Below are 13,573 nucleotides of genomic sequence, written 5' to 3'. Positions count from 1 at the left end.
CAATAAGTTTCCACTACACACCTATTAGAATAGCCAAAATGCAGAGCACTGACAGCAAATGCTGGTGAGGATGTAGAGCAATAAGAACTCTCATTCATTGCTGGTGGGAATGCAAAATGGTACAATCACATGGGAAGACAGTGTGATGATTTATATTAAAACTAACCATATCCTTACCATACAATCCAATGATTGCATTTCTTGATATTTACCCAAAGAAATTGAAAAGAGTGCTGAATGGCTCAGTTGATTAAGCATCTGACTTTGGCTCAGGTCATAATTTCAGGGTCCTAGGATTCAGCCCTGCTGGGCTCGCTACTCAGTGGGAAGTCTGCTTCTTAATCTCCCTCTGTACTTCCCCCTCAACTCATGCTTTGTCTCTCTCAAATAAAAAATATTTAAAAAGAAAGTTATGCTCACATAAGAACCTTTACATGAATGTTTATAGCGGCTTGAAAGCTGGAAGCAACCAAGATGTCCATCAGTATGCAAAAGGATCAATAAACTGTGGTCAATCCAGACAATGGGATATTTTTCAACTCCAAAAAGAGATGAACTATTAAGCCATAGAAGGACATGGTGGAAACTTTAATGAATATCAAAGTGAAAGAAGACAATATGACAAGACTACATACATTATTATAGTATGATTCCAACTGTATGACATTGGAAAAAGCAAAACTGTAGAGACAGTAAAAAGATCAGTGATTGCCAGGGGTTAGGAGAAGAGCAGGAGCAATAGGTGGAGAATAGAGTGTTTTCAAGGGAGTGAAAACATTCTGTATGATGCCCTAATAATGAATATATGTCATTATACATTTGTCCAAGTCCATAGAATATGCAACACCAACAATGAACCTCAATGTAATTTACAGATTTGGGTTATCGTGAGGTATCACTGTAGGTTTATAACTTACAACAGATGTATCACTGGTAGGGAATGTTGATAATGAGGAAGAAGTTCCTTGTGAGGGGATAAGGAGTATATGGGAAATATCTGTATTTTCCCTTTAATTTGGTAGTAAAATGGTCTAAGAAAAAGTCTTATGTTTTTTAATTCCCAAAAAACTATGAAATATGTTTGCACTTCACTTAACCAATCCATTTTTCTGGAGGTAAAGAGTGATCAACAGAATATAGTTGAAAGCAATGATCAAGATAAATGAACATTTTATGTTTATACCCAAAATTTAAATTCAGATATAGAAAAGGAGTCAAGTCATTTAAAAATTGATTAGAAAAAACAAGATCTCAGAATAAGTAAAGGTATTTCTAAGCTTAATTGTCGGGGACCGCCTCCGGCCGGGAAAGTCCCCACCATTACAAGAAGGCGCCTGGCTCACTGCCAGCAAAATACGCTGTAAGTATACAATGAACTTTCTGGTGAAGCCCGCCTAAAGGAGGACATAGTCATTGGCTGTTTCAAATTTAATCAGCGTAGTAACAGGACTCTCATTGGCTCTCCCCATTGCTTGGCCCCTTATTGGTCACCCTGCTGCATATAAGCTAAGGAAGTTAACGAAATAAACGGAAATGAAGCATTAACACTATACCAGGCTGATTGTCATTCTTGCGGGCCGAGGGCTACACTTAATCAATAGGCAATACCAGGAATAAATACATAGAACTGGTTTATTTTATTAATTTTTAATAAGGGCTATTCTCCACCTTTGGGTACTACTTAACAATGTCTACAGGCACTTTTGGTTATCACAAAAGGAATGAGGAGATACTGGTATGTAGTAGGTAGAGGCCAAGGCTGCTGCTAAACATCCTACATACCTAGGACATACCCCAGGAACAAAGAACTATCTGGCCCTAAATATCAATAATCCCCAGGTTGAGAAACCACATTTAACTCCTACTAATCCATGTTTTTCAGGAATCACCAATTACTGAAATGAGTTGAAAGCACTTTCTTCCCAACCTGAGCAAACCTTTTGATTTTGTAATAAAGACATTTGTTGGGACATCCAAAGTAAAACTATTGGCTAAGATCTCACGCTTGGAATTTATTTTTCTCTTTAATTTATCTGGATAAGAATATTGAATGACCTGATGTTGAAGGATCTCTCCTAGTTTAACTGAGTTGGGTGCATTCCAAGAGGTAACATAGATTCCATTTGTCATACCCTTCTAATGTACTCTGTGACTCTGATTTTAGGAGTCTTTTCTCAAAATCTCTATTTCTGTATCTGTAACAAAAGGGCATTCACTTGAGAATAAGGGTTTCAGAGTCTGACATTTTCTTTTTGCCTCCCACACACACTGGTTTGCACCTTCTTAATCCATGACAGATCCCCAGATTTCAACATGTATCCTTTGTCATACTGACAAAGGAAAAGTGTTAAACACCTCATGAGACATGCCTCAATGCAGAGGGGAGAGAAAATGAGCATTTCATTATTCACACAATCCAAATTTAATTAAAATACTTTCCAATGACCTATTAGTGTCTTGGTAGGGAGGAAGGTATAAAGGACCAAAGAGCCATTTCTCTCCTTTTCTTTATTTGCTATCTTCATAGCACCTATGTTGCAGGATGTAAGTTTTAATAAGAACTTTGGGAAAAAGCCTGAATGCTACATGGTATTCATTGGCTTCAATGGTGAGAAACGTACTGTTCCATTAATAGCACACATAGTCATTTTCACAGACTATGTGTGTTTTAATGGTAAACATTATTTTAGAGAGGGAAATGTTATATGGAGTCTTATGGTAAATATTTTTGTATCTGCAATTAAGTAATTATTTTTATCCTATTAAAAGACCATTAATTACTAGGTTATACCTTTGTCTTTAATATGCATTTTTGCATGAGTTTTCAAAACAACAAGCTGATTTCTGTACTACTACTTGATCTCTACACTTCCAAAATACATGTGCACTGTATCTCTAGATCTACCTATCGATTGCATGGAGTCTGTGTATACATATATAATATATATTTTCTAATATAATATGTCAATTTTAAATGTTTATATTAACTTTTTTACTCTCTTTTTCTTGTGTTCCCTCTTCTCTATAGACAGAGGGCTATATGTACAGAATATTATAGAATATTACCTGAAAATACTCCCACTACAACACAGAAAATTGTACTATCAAAACTACTCTATAGAATGAAATTAAACAACTGTAACAATAATTTTTTTTATAGGTTTGAGAGAATGGTGTTCTAGTGTTCTAAACAAAGACCCTACAAAAAATTTGAAAGTGTCTCTAGGATCCCCATCATAATGGTTTTTGTTTTTTAAATGTTTTGTTTACTAGCTTTATTGAGGTATAATTTCTAAACAATATGCTGCACATATTTGAAATGTATAATTTGATATGTTTTAACATATGTACACACAAGTAAAAACTTCACCATAATCAAGATAACAAAGGAATTAATCACCCTCTGAGGTTTTCTCAATGTGTTCTGCGTGAGCTCTGCTGTTGTATTCTAGCCACTTTATTCTTCAGGCCGGTCATCTGCAGAGGCCTTCTTTGCCTGCTGTGGGCAGGTTTTGGTCCCTGGCCTAAATATGGTGCATTTGAACTAGGTGTGTTCTAGTCTTCTTGTGAAATGAGGCTTCTTACCACTACCACTGGAACCAAGACCTTGAAAAACTTCCAGATTAAGAGATGCGGTGGGCGCCTGGGTGGCTCAGTGGGTTAAGCCGCTGCTTTCGGCTCAGGTCATGATCTCAGGGTGGTGGGATCGAGTCCCGTATTGGGCTCTCTGCTCAGCAGGGAGCCTGCTTCCCTCTCTCTCTCTCTCTTTCTCTCTCTGCCTGCCTCTCCATCTGCTTGTGATATCTCTCTGTCAAATAAATAAATAAACTCTTTAAAAAAAAAAAAAAAAAAAGAGATGCGGTGTTAGCAGGGTTTGAGGCTGGTCTTCTGGGGCAACGGGCCCATAGCACTGTGACTGATGCAAGTGTGACTGGCAAGGGTGGTTCCACCAGAGTGTGTTGGGAAAGTGGAGCTTAGTGTAAGCAAGTTAGGCAGCAAGTGTTGGTGCTGTACTGATTCCTATAGGTGGCTCTGAGTTTATGATGAGGGGTCTGGGAAAGAAATGAGACCTGCTAGGTTCTTTGTTCCAAAGGGATCTGCCTGTGAATTCTGCCTCTTTTTTATGTGCACTAACAGGAGCAAATAACCTCTCCACTGTGTGCCCCAGGCACTCTTCAGATGGTTGTTTCCGTGCTGTATGTCTGTGGGCTATCTGTTGTCTTTTTTCCAAGAACTGTCCTAGTATCCTCTGGTCTCTTCCAGAACCAAGTATGCTGATTTTTAAAATCTGGGCTTTAAGCTCTGCTGGTTGAAAGAACTCACAAAATTTGGGCCCTCTCACTTTCCAAGACAATTTTTATGGAGATTTGTGTTCCCTGTGTGCTCCCACATGTGCTAGTTTGTCTCTTGCCCTTCTCCAAAATCATAGCTCCCTCCCCACTCCAGTGGCCATAATAATCCTTTTCTCTCCCAAGTCATGTCTCCCCTACCTTCTTCACTATGGTCTTTTCTCCATCTTTAGTTGTGGAGTTTGTTCTGCTAGTCTCTAGATCAATTTCTGGGGTATTTGGGATGATATGATAGTTATCTAGTTCTATTTATGGGATGAGGTGAGCCTACGGTGCTCCTACTCCAAGCCCCCAGGGGATTCTGATGCTTCTGTTTATAGAATACGTAGGAGAACCACTGATCTAGACTTTGGCCCATTATAGTACGATACAAGTTAGTGAAAAAAAATTTCCTCCCCTCTGAATATGCTCTTCTAGAAGTTAATAATATGATGGTTATAGTGATTTGCTAACAAGGATTTGGAATACTCACTATGCTTTAAATGTGAGATGCTCAAATTCTTGCAAGGGATTTGAATAAATTGAGCTTTATTAGGATTGATGAAATGAGGATACTTACTTCCCTAAAGAACAGCTTAAGCCTGAACATGAAATAGATCAAAGGAAATTCTAGACTTGGAATCTACAGATGCCATTAATTAGCAGATGAGGTACTTGGCATTCAAATTCTATGGACTCAAATTTAGTGAGAATCTTGACTTGGGGGAAATGGCACTTGCTATACATTATTCTGTTCTTACAGAAAGCTGGGAGGCCATGCAGGTCCCATCCACACATATACAGAAGACAATAAGGGACATTAATTCTTTCATTCTCCCAAACATGAAACCCTACTCTGCAGACTTAAAATAATCTCAAAAAGACAGTGTTTTGGATATTTTATGTATAATTAGAAAAGCGGCATTTTGTTCATGAATACTGTTATTACAAGAGACTAAGAAGATTAATGCAGAGATATTAGAAATGTAAGTTCAGAATAATATACATATATATATATATATAATTTTTTCCTAATAATATAGTAGTAGAATAGAATGATATCCTAGGGGCACCTGGGTAGTTCAGTCATTAAGCTTCTGCCTTTGGCTCAGGTCATAATCCCAGGGTGCTGGAATGGAAGCCCACATGGGGCTCCCTGCTCAGTGGGAAGCCTGCTTCTCTCTCTCTCACTCCCCCTGCTTGTATTCCCTCTCTTCCCTCTCTTTCTGTGTCTCTCTGTCAAATAAATAAAATCTCTTTAAAAAATGAATGATGTATATATACACAATGGAATACTATGCAGCCATCAAAAGAAATGAAATCATGCCATTTGCGACAACATGGATGGAACTAGAGCGTATCATGCTTAGCGAAATAAGTCAAGCAGAGAAAGACAACTATCATATGATCTCCCTGATATGAGGAAGTGGTGATGCAACATGGGGGCTTAAGTGGGTAGGAGAAGAATCAATGAAACAAGATGGGATTGGGAGGGACACAAACTATAAGTGACTCTTAATCTCACAAAACAAACTGAGGGTTGCTGGGGAGAGGGGGTTTGGGAGAAGGGGGTGGGATTATGGACATTGGGGAGGGTATGTGCTTTGGTGAGTGCTGTGAAGTGTGTAAACCTGGTGATTCACAGACCTGTACCCCTGGGGATAAAAATATATGTTTATAAAAAATAAAAAATTTAAAAAAAAAAGAATAAAAATTACTGCTGGAAAAAAAAAATGAATGATGTCCTAATGTAAGTTCTTCTAACAAGTACCAAAACTTTCAGTGAAATAATTTGTACTCTATAATCAAAATAATAGTATTAAAGCAATAGGACTGTGTTATGACTCCAACAAATGTGAAGTGCATATATGATTTTGTATGATTATATACATAACATATGACATATAACATATACATGATATTATTATTATATGTATATATATGTGTATTCCTTTGAATATCCAAACCTAATTTTTTCTCCAAAAGATATCAGCAGAATTTCACATAGTGAAAACCGGTATGCTTTCATTTTAAATGGGGGAAAATAATGTGGTCACAGCCTATCCAAAAGCCCAACAAATTTTCTAAGATACTAAATATTTTAACCCTTTATTTTAAAATTCACAGAAAAAAATCCACAAAATATTTCTTCATAATATTAAGTAGTTGAAGCACCATGGCTTATTTACTTTATATTCTCTGAACTCTTTAATGAATATATTTGTAGTTACCATGTAACAATTACTTACAATACTGGAAACAAATTATATTTTGCTTCTATGCTTTCACTTATCCAATGCACAGACTTATGATTTACAGATATTTTTCTAATGATTTGGCCTTTCCAGCCTTCTTGGATTCACTTACATTTGTGTAATATGTATCAGTGTTGGGAAGATGACAGAACACATGTCACCTTGTAGACAGTTTGATCTAACACAACTCCAGATATTAATCAGGGAAAAGTTGAGATACAAGTGCAGACTCTCCACACCTTCCCATCCTACCTCACTCCTACCTCACTCTTGATTCACACATTTTCACTCAACCAGATAAGCATATCTCTAGAGTAGGTTTGATTTTAGAATCAGATGTTGAATTTTGCATAAAACACCTCTACAAATCTCTATATTCCACACATAAAAAGTCAAACAAAATATTGAATGAGAACACAAATATGTATCATATATACATATATTTTTATATATGTGTCATGTACATATTATGGATGCATGTGTATGTATGTATATATGTATGCATTTATTATAGATATATGTATATATACAGTAATGATCATGGTTCCTCTTTATAAATTATATGATGAGGTCAATAGTTAATAAATATGTGATTTTATATTATCTCCACAAAGGAGTTCATGTAATATGCTAGAGAAAATAGGATTCAAAAAGCTTACAGTTTACTTATGAGAAAGAACATGTAAACAGACAAGATAACTGATTTAATTAGTTATCAAATACAGAGATAAATATATAATGTAAGTCAATTAAAAGGTAATATAAATTGCATCAAGTAATGCTCTAAGTGAAGTAACAGATGTATGGACAGGGTATTATGGCATTGTAATAACACCAAAATGTCCCTTATATATATATATAACACAATAACTAGGGGTGTTCTAAGCATTTGTGAAAGTTGCATAGGAAAAGCAGTGCGTGAACAAAATGGAATGAAGCATGTGAAGAAGACAAAAGAAACCTTTCAAACAGAAAGAGAGGTAGATGAAAAGGACACAGATGCAAGAGAATCAGGTAAACACGAAAATGCAGGCAATTCAGTGTTTCTAAATCATAGTCTATGAGGCAGGTAATGAGACATAATAAGACTGGAGAGGTAGAAAGGTGTCAATTGATAGATGATCTTACATATATTTTAAAAAGCTTTGACCATGTTCCGTAGGTGACAGGAAATCCTTGGAGAAAACATGACAAGTTGGGGAGATAGTGCAGTAATTTACATGAAGAATCATGAGCTTCTGAACAAGGATAGTGGGGGAAGGGTACCATGTGGAGAGAAAGATTTAAGAAATGCTTAGGAGTAGAGTCATTAAGACAAGACAAATGCGTGTGTGATGGGGAGAGGCAGGCAGTAATGGGCTAAATTAAACCTCCCTGATTTCTAGGAGAATATTGATAATATAAGTTTGGCAGGACAATGATGATTTGATTTAAAAATATATATCTAGTTTCAAATAAGAAATGTGTGAATGAGTAAAGAAAATGCCTAGTGCCCAAAAATCTGGCTTAGGAGTTGAATTATTTAATAATGTGAGACAAAAAGCCTGAGGAGAAACTCTAGTTGTTCCACTCATCTGAAGTGTGACTATAGGCAAGTCACTTAGCTTCTTAGAGCCTTTCTTAGATTTTCTCTGGTAAACTGAAGTACAGTTTGCTGTGTTCTTGCAAAGATCAAATGAGATAATGTCTATGAAAGTACTCTTTAAATTCTATGTTCTTCTAACAATAAAACCATATCATCATCCAATTAACCATGGTTCTAGCAGACCTATATCCCATATTAACATTTGTTGGTTCAGCAAGTTTATCAATGAATATATAGGACTTTTAGAATTCTTTTAGAAGGCAGGAATGACTTCAAAGTTAGACATGTCCCCTTGGAGACAAGAGAGAGATAAAAACAAATAAAATATTGGTAATGAAGATGGAATTGAACTGGTAAACTCACTTTGAGTATACCAGGATATCCTGGTGGATCAATATGTGTTCTACCTGCATGGAGACCAATTGTGAAAAGCACTAGAAGCACATTGGGACTCATGATTGGGTACTGAGATGTAGAAATTAAAATTCTGAAACAAATCAAAATTCTGAAACAAAACAAATCAAAGAATATAGCAGATGTTCTGAGATAACAGATACCATAAGTGAGATTGATATTAATAAAACAATTTCATAATATGAGATTCTGATAAGGCACCTGAGCTGTTCCTGGTAAACCAACTAACTGTTTTGAAAAAGGAAGACTTTTGATTATAAGCTGTCATTTATAGTTCTTTGACAGTGTCTCTGAGGAAAACAACTCAAATTTCTTGAGAAGAGCCTATACACCACAGAAAGGTTTAGCACATCCTTTGGGAAATGAACAGAAAGCTAGACATCAGTGGAGAGAGGAATCTCCATTCCAGGCTAATAGTCAAAAACATGATTCCAACAGTGATATCAGAGGCAAAAATGGATGAAGTAGATGTCAAGACGTGCATTTTGAAACTATCCAGTAACTGTAGGAAGATCACTAGACACACTAGATGAAAAAGAACAGTGAACAGAATAAGAAGGAACATGAAAGGGGAGTAAGGAGGGTTAGGAGTTCAAATGACTTTTTAGGACAAAATTTATGAGAATAAGATTACATAAAGTTATAACCCACACCTTTGATTATACCAATCCCTCCTTCTCAGTAAAGTGGTTCTATTACATGTATATTTATTGTTCATGAATTGACACATCATAGATGAGTGAAGAAGATTCTTATTTGCTTTGAAAGCGCAGGATGCAAAGATGACCATACAAGTGATTTGAATTACTGAGAGAATTCAGAAATGTCTCTGAAAGAGGCTGCTGGGGTTACTGAGTGCAGCTTGAGCTGTTAGTAGACACAAGGAGTATGCTAGTCATCTGGCTTGAAGTCTGAAAAATTAAAATGATCGGAAAGAATGAACACTCATTTGTTGTATAATATACACAATGTTAGCTCCAGTAATATCTTAGAGGTGAGAATATCTGATGGTTATTACTCACTGCATATTTATCTTACCCCTACTCTTGTCACACTTTATTATTATCTCTGGACCACAGAGAAATGGGAATGTTCCCTGCAGGCAATGTGATTTTTGCATTCAATACTGTGTAGTGCGTCTTGGACTCCACGGACTTGTCCAGTCTTGGATAAGAAGTTAGAGATTTTTATCTATGCCCAGATAGGAAGAAGTAACAGTCCAAGGAGAGTGTAAGATACCAAGGGGAAATGAAATAATAATCAATGATATAATGAAAGAAAATGATCTTCAATTTAACTTGCAATCCATTTATCAGAAGCATGCATCTTGATTTATACAGAATGAAAATAAAACTGATATGTAATTATTTTGATAAATTTAACAGACATAAAATTCAATACCTTTTTCTTTTCTTTTAAGAAAATATACATATGGGGGCACCTGGGTGGCTCAGTGGGTTAAGCCTCTGCCTTTGGCTCAGGTCACGATCTCAGGGTCCTGGGATAGAGCCCTGCATCTGGCTCTCTGCTTAGCAGGGAGCCTGTTTCTCCCTTGCTCTCTCTGCCTGCCTCTCTGCCTACTTGTGATCTCTGTCAAATAAATAAATAAAATCTTTAAAAAGAAAAAAAAAAGAAAGTACACATATGTGAGTAGAGGGGGACAGAAGAGGGGCAGAGTGAGAGGGAGAGAGAGAATCTTAAGCAGGCTCCACACCCAGCACCAGTCAACTAGGCCCAGATCTCAAGACCCTGAGATCATAGCCTGAGACAAAATCAAGAGTCAGGGACTTAACCAAAGGAGGCATCCAAGAGCCCCTCTATACTTCTTTCTAATAAAATAAATTTATATTATAAGAATATATAGATATTTCCTTCACATATTTAAACAATAAAGTGTCTTAAATCAAAGACCAAAATGATACCTAATGGCAAAAAACTAGCATGTTAAACATTAAAATAATAAAAGGAAGACCATAACATTATCATTATTTAAAATTAGTTGAATTGCTTTACATTACAATTGAAAAAAGTATAATTTATTCAAATAAAGGAGTTCAACCAAAATTTTCTTCAATGCAAACAATTTCTCACCAAGAGTAATATTTCTAAAGAGATGGCAGTGTTCAGGAATTTCTCAAAAACACATTTTCTTTGTAAAAAATTGATAATAATTTTATATTTTAAAAAAGAATCAAGTGCATAACAAAAATTTAAACTAAAAATGAGCATCATACATTGTGGATGGTATGAAAAATTATACTACTTTTAATCAACTTAAATATTAGGTAAATAAATGAAAAAATAATGTTCTTTTTTTAAAAGATTTTATTTATTTATGTGACAGACAGAGATCACAAGTGGGCAGAGAGGCAGGCAGAGAGAGCAAGGGAGAAACAGGCTCCCTGCTAAGCAGAGAGCCAGATGCAGGGCTCTATCTCAGGACCCTGAGATCATGACCTGAGCCAAAGGCAGAGGCTTAACCCACTGAGCCACCCAGGCACCCTAGAAATAATGTTCTTGAACAGGAAGACAACATAATAAAAGTGTTATATATTCTCAAAATTATTTATACATTTAACAAAATTAACAAATATTTTGTGTCTTTTAAATGAATTTTTATAAACTGACTTTAAGGTTCATTTGGGCATATAAATATGGAAGAAAAAAAATAAGAAAACTGTTGAAAAGAGAAGCAACAAAAAGAGATTTTCCTGTTATAAAAATACAATATAAAGTGACAAAATTTCAGATAATGTTCTATTAACAAAGAAGTATGATCTTAGTTTAATGGTGCATATAAGGAAAACTGAAGTTTGAGAGAATTAATTATGTTATAAAGATGACATTCAAATCAGTAAGAATAAAAGTATAATTTGTTAAATGGTGTCTGAAAATATGGCTAAACTTTTGTTTGAAAAAATTAAGTCCTTGTATCACACCATATTTAAAATAAATTCTAGATTAATCATATTTTTATTTTTAGTAATTCAATCATGTATTAAAACTATAAGAGGTTATTTGTACAATTCTGGTTGATTCTTGGGATCATAATATCAAAGAGCTTTATGTTTTGAAATTCTGTATGAACACTGTTAATACTATTAATTGATATATAAAGCAAATGGGAGATAAAAGCCTCAAATCAATACAAAAAAAAGTTTAATAAAACCTTCAATAATGTACTTAACTACTATATACCTCTATTTCCTTACCTGTGGAATGAGGCTCATAATTCTATCTAACTCAGGATTTTTGTGGGGATTAATGAAGATATTAATTGTATATTACATTCCTAGGACAAAGCCTGCCTCCTACATGTATAGTAAGTGGAATACTGGTGTTGGTTAATATTTTAAGACCAACACTGCCCTGGAACATGGGCTAAGGGCATGAAGAGACAATCATAAGAGAGGTGTATAAAACAGATACATTTATGATGCAATCAACAAGCATATCGACAACCTGAAATGTGCATGTTTCACCTTCAGATTGGGAGAGATTAAACTGAATTGTGATGAAGAGAGAGTTCTATAAAGAAAATGAAAGTTGCTGTTTTTTTGGAGGGCCTGTTGAGATACCTGAAAATGCACTATGGTGTGACTTTTTAGAATTTATCCAAAGAAAACAATGTGACAAATGCATAGTGAAATTACAATAGTGAAAAATTAGAAATAACCAAAAGAAACAGTTTGGGAATTTGTTAAAAGAGTTATAGATTATGATTTATTAAAATAAATAAATGCTGCTGATCTTTTAAAAAGACTAATTTTATTTATTGATCTAAAGAAACACATAAAGTTAATAGTCAAAAAAATCCATTGGTTTTGTGACACAATGTATAACAGTCTCAGATAGTCTCCTTTTCTGTAAAGCGAATAGCATTCAGGTATTGATAAGATAATCTTAAAAATCATAATCTTTTAAGGAGAGAATTTATTAAGCTATGATACACATACCTGAAACGTTTTGTTGACACTTTTGAAGTCTTATGAATATTTATTTTGCCATTATTTTTTAGTGCCAAGCCAAGAACTTTTCTTTAAATATCAGTGCCAGTCAAAATTCTTATTTTGCTTTGTTGGTTTGTTGGTTTGTTTTCCCCCATAAATAACAAGGTAAAGCTTAGGATCCTGGGAGACGATGTCACTCAAATTGGGTCATTTGAGGAAAGTTAATAAGGATTAATTCCCGTTTTCAATTACCTGAAGTCCCTTTTCCTGTGAGAGGATTATACAGCCCTCATCCCTGGCCCTACCACGCCTACCATACCCATATCCTGACCCTTGAGGACTGTTCTCGTAGGAGGGGCACGTATCCCTGCCCCATTTTCAGGATGGGTGTGACTTAGTGGAAGTGACTCTTCACTTTAAGACCACTGCTTGCTTCTGGAGAGTCTCTTGTTCTTTCAGTACCCCTCAAAATTGGTAGAGGACTACCTTCCTGTCTGGGTTCCAGGGTGGAAAACAGGTGGAACAGAGCTGTAGTCAACTTTCAAGGACCTCCATGCAATGTAAATGAAACAAAAATTGTCATCATGAATCAACTAGAAACTTAGTTTTCATCCAGCATACTATAATGGAAGTTAATAGATGCAGGACTATTTAGTTATAAAGGTGTGGGCTGGTTACAGAGAAACCAAAATAAGGAGTGTCTAATGAGCAACAGAACACACAAGCAGAGAGAAACCTGTGGACCAGGCAAGGGGGACATCCTTGGAGGAGCACAGTCAGGTGAACCCCTTGTTTTCTGGGCAACTTCACAGGCAGATTTTTGAGCTCCTAAAAACTAAAGAATTTTGCTTTGTTGACTAGTTGTTTTCTTTTATGTAATGGGTTGTGTGAATTATTGTACAGATCATGTTTCTTTTTTACCTTTGGCACTAGAAACTTTGGAGATTTATTTGAAATTGACTTACCCTTGGAAAGTATGCAGGAAATTTAGGTTTTGCATTTTTATGTTAGCATCTTTCTTATCTCCATTTTGTGTTTCAG

Source organism: Mustela erminea, chromosome 2 (assembly GCF_009829155.1).
Source record: "Mustela erminea isolate mMusErm1 chromosome 2, mMusErm1.Pri, whole genome shotgun sequence".
Lineage (NCBI taxonomy): Eukaryota > Metazoa > Chordata > Mammalia > Carnivora > Mustelidae > Mustela > Mustela erminea.
The sequence above is the reverse complement of the archived record's forward strand: the minus strand, read 5'-3'. Positions refer to the sequence as shown.